Source organism: Macaca mulatta, chromosome 15, assembly GCF_049350105.2.
Source record: "Macaca mulatta isolate MMU2019108-1 chromosome 15, T2T-MMU8v2.0, whole genome shotgun sequence".
Taxonomy (NCBI): Eukaryota; Metazoa; Chordata; class Mammalia; order Primates; family Cercopithecidae; genus Macaca; species Macaca mulatta.
This window is the reverse complement of record NC_133420.1, coordinates 96,562,984-96,567,397: the sequence shown is the minus strand read 5'-3', so window position 1 is coordinate 96,567,397 and position 4,414 is coordinate 96,562,984. Positions and strand designations below refer to the sequence as shown.

The window sequence follows — 4,414 nt, the reverse complement described above, 5'->3', positions numbered from 1 at the left end:
ATTTTCATGTCCTGACAAAAATTAAATGAACTAATTATGGTAAAAAAAGTTATATTTATAAAGCATTTAGAATAGTGCCTGGCACATAAGAAGTGTTAAATGTCATTATCATAATTTTAAGAGGAAAATTATGATAACAAGAATGATAGTCATAGTTTTGCTGATGACTATCAGCAAAAGTGATAGTCTCTTTATGACTCTGAGTGTTATGGTGTCTGGATGTGACCCCTGGAACTTTCATGGTCACCTTGTGCCTATAATGGGGGCTGGATGCAGAGCAAAAAAAGGAAAGAACCTCGGTCCTTGATGAAATCACAGAGTCACTGAGTCACTGAGTCATCAATCCTAGAGCCCACTGTACCTCTGGACTTCCTGCAATACCATATGATAAATTTCTTTGTTTAAAGTATTTTCAGTCAGCGTCTTGTGTTCTTGGCAAAGGCACAATTTAACTTCCATAGCAATTTACTGGTGTGTGTCCTGGAGTTCCTCAGCCCATGTGTTTTCCACGTCCTCCTATCCTTGTCCCAGCTGCATACGCCAAGATGTGAGCTGCCTCAGAATAGTTCCTCACATCAGTCATCATCAGTTCCTACTACAATTCTTCATAGTTTTGGCCTTATCTTCATTATGACTGGTTCACGAAAGACTGAGATTTCCAAGGTGTCCTTAAGTCCAAAGCTAAAGCTACTCTTGATATTCACAAGTGTGTTAGTCAGGATTCTTTAGAGAAACAGAACCAACAGTATGTGTGTGTATGTATGTGTGTGTATATATATGTGTATATATATGTGTGTGTGTATATATATATATGGTTGGATCTGTGTCCAATTCATTTTTTATATATAAAGATATATATATTTTACATATACTTAAATTTTCAAAACTATGTATATACACACACACACATACACACACATATATAAATATATATAAAGAGATTATGAGAAAATGGCACACACAATCATGGAGGCTGAGAAGCCCCTCAACCTACTGTCTGCAAGCTGGAGGCCCAGGAAAGCCAGTGGTGTGATTCAAGTTCAACTCCCAAGGCTTGAGAACTAGGGGAGCTGCTGGTATACATCCCAGGCCAAGGGCAGAAGAAGACCATGTCCCAGTTCAAGCAGGCAGGCAGGCAGAAGTTCCTTCTTCCTCTACCTTTTTGTTCTTTCAAGCTCTCAACAGATTGGATTATTCCCACCCACATTGGGGAGGGCAATTTACTTTATTAAATTCAACTGATTCAAACGCTAATATCATCTGAAAATACCCTTGTAGACACATCCAGAAATAAAGTTTACTCTGGACACCCCTAGTGCAGTCAAGTTGACACATAAAATTAAACATCTCAGTGAAGGACATGCTTTGAGGTCCTTTCTAATTTACAAATACTAAAGTTACGTAATTTCCCCCATAAAATGCAATAAATGAACACTTTAATAAATAAGCTCCTTTCATTCTTTAATAATTCTGTAGCTACAGGTTGGAATAATTAGTAAAGTTACAAAATTCCTTGACTGGAATAAACACAACCCTACATTACATCATTTTTATAGTAACATTTACTTAAGCACTTACTTGAATTTTCAAAACTAAGGTGAAGATGATGAATAGAAATTTTTAATATGAGGGGAGTTGTTGCTTGCATGGAGGTGCATCCTCTGAGTGATCTATAAAAAGTCAGTTATTTCCCCACACCTACCTCGTAGCATATATCTGTACCAAATTTTAGCTTCAGCAAAATTAGAAATTCATAAACCTCACAGATCTTCAGGATTGTTCAAAGATAGGAAATAATACCAATTTGTGAATCTTTTTTTTTTTTTTTTTTTTTTTTTTTTTGAGACGAGTCTCGCTCTGTCGCCCAGGCTGGAGTGCAGTGGCCGGATCTCAGCTCACTGCAAACTCTGCCTCCCGGGTTTAAGCCATTCTCCTGCCTCAGCCTCCTGAGTAGCTGGGACTACAGGCACCCGCCACCTCGCCCGGCTAGTTTTTTGTATTTTTAGTAGAGACGGGGTTTCACTGTGTTAGCCAGGATGGTCTCGATCTCCTGACCTCGTGATCCACCCGTCTCGGCCTCCCAAAGTGCTGGGATTACAGGCTTGAGCCACCGCGCCCGGCCGTAATTTGTGAATCTTTAAAAGTCAGAAGTTTCATCTCTTATGCCAGCTTTTATATATTGATAATGGCTTCCGAGAACATGGGGCTGAGAAGGATGGCAAGGCCTCATCAAGTCTCAGGAGGAAAGAGTGCTAGGACAGATTATGCATGTCTGCCCTTAGTGTGGGTGGAGCAGAGGCAGAAGCCATTATGTATGTATTTCTGCAATCTAGGGTTTATATTTTCTGCCTACCATGCTTGAAAGGCAATTAGAACATTGCCATGTCTGATTCTATAATTCTAGTTACTCTTAGGATCAATTTATTTATTTAATCAATGTACATTTATTGAGTACCTTCGATGTATGAGGCATACTGTTAGGCAACACGGGTAATAAAAAGATGAATTGGACCCAGATCCAGCCAGTAAAGAACTTAAGTCTGATAGAAGAGACAGATGTGTGCATGATAAAATGCTGCAAGATAGGACTAGATAAGGGGAGGGACTGGAGGATATGTCAAAGGTGGGAAAGGTATCTTTAGTGAGTGTGGAAGGAGTCAGCAAGGCATACTGGGGAGGGTGTATTAGAAGTGAGTCTTGTAGTGATGTAAGATTGTTCATGTGGATAGAACGGGAAGACTATTTCAGACTGGGGGGCCAGAATGAGCAAAAGCACCAGAGTGGAAAGTTTTAAGCTCTGGATGACTGCCTGACTGATGAGAATATGTAGCTGCTATTTATTCCAGTTCTCCCTACAGAATGAGCAGGTTGCCTGGTGGGCTTCATTAGACTGGTGTGCTGATGTGACATCCACTTTTGTAAGAGTTGTTTGGGCCAGGGGAAAACCTGCTCTTTAGAGAGATCATCTTTCATGACCATTTGACATGTGACATATAACAAATGTCTTAAAGAAAAGGAGAGGCCTCACTGCCGTCTCACACTGTACATTTTTATTGTAAACCTAAGAGAAACTGACAAAGGCACCATCTTTATTCTCTTAACTACATACAGACTCATCAACTATTACTGCCAGTGAAGAACATTCCTGACATCATATTATATTCAACAACATGAATAAGGCAAAAATTTCTTAACACATTGCTGAGCTAGAAAGTCGCTGCTGATTTGTTGAAAATGTTTGCAAAAATAGATTGAAATTGTAAATAGAGGATCACTCCTAACATGCTCTTATCTCAGTCATATGTGTTGCATACATATAAACATGAGGTAGGATTTTGTTAAATTTCTTTTTTTAACTATTTTTATTTTTAATGTCCAGAATGTGTAATATAAGGGCCAGATCTCCCTCCTGGACTCAATTTTAAACATTCTTGATTGGTTGGTGAGGTCATTAGGGATACTTTTTCTTGTCTAATTTGGTTTCTGGGAAAGCTTTGTTCAAGTCCTCAATGGTCATCTGATCAAATGGAATTAAGTTCTTCTTCTCCTTCTGTTTCTCATATTCTACAATCCTGGCCTTTGAGAGAGACACCCACTCAGCGTAAGATTTCACATCATCTTTTTCTTTAGCATACACCTGGGTGGTATATTTATCCTCTGGCATGGGAATCTTCAGGGCATTAAACTTCTTCTCAAAGTCATCCACCAAGCCTGCCTTGGCTACATGGTCCTTGTAGTAAGCCCAGTCGATAGCTGGTGGATTCTCAGGTAACGTAGCCAACCTGGAGGTGAGGGTCTCATTCCAGGATTTCTGGGAATTAGCAATGGCCTTTTGGTTCTGGGGTATGATCTCTGCAAAAGCTACCCAGTCAGTGGTTTTTAGAGCAAGTTTTCACCCAACCATCTTGGGATCCTTCACCAACCCTGGCTGCCCACGGTCCACAGGCTAAATTTCTTTAAAAATATTTCTAAAATTAAAGTAATGTTGTTTGTTTTGCTATAATAGTAATAAAGAGAAACCCACAATTAAAAGAAATTTAATCTTCAGGCACATGAAGAAAATTATAAAGAGTTAGTCTAAGAAGCACTAAGAAATAGACTCTTCAGTAAAGTTAGTATGCAAATTTTAGAGTTAGAAAAAATATTAAATAAACTGAAACACCCTTGTAAAGTTTAGAATGCACAGATCATGAAGTATGAACTAGGATGCTGATAAACTTTAAAGGCCTTCATTTTACTTATTGCTTGGCTTGTTACTGTCTTCTAAGCAAACCTAAAACAGAGAAAGTGATTCTATGACACTGAAGTGGTTAAGTTCTAGCCAGACCCAAAGCTATAAGCAAGCAAGTTTTGTTTTCATGTCCTCTCCTTCTCCTCCTTTCCTCTTTCCCCTTTCCTATTCTCACTCCCATGC

At 39.0% G+C, this 4,414-nt stretch overlaps 1 pseudogene; it reads right to left on the bottom strand.

Annotated features, from left to right (window-relative positions):
• Nucleotides 1–3,421: 3,421 nt before the first annotated feature.
• Nucleotides 3,422–3,943, bottom strand: LOC696108 (ATP synthase peripheral stalk subunit d, mitochondrial pseudogene; annotated as a pseudogene).
• Nucleotides 3,944–4,414: the final 471 nt, after the last annotated feature.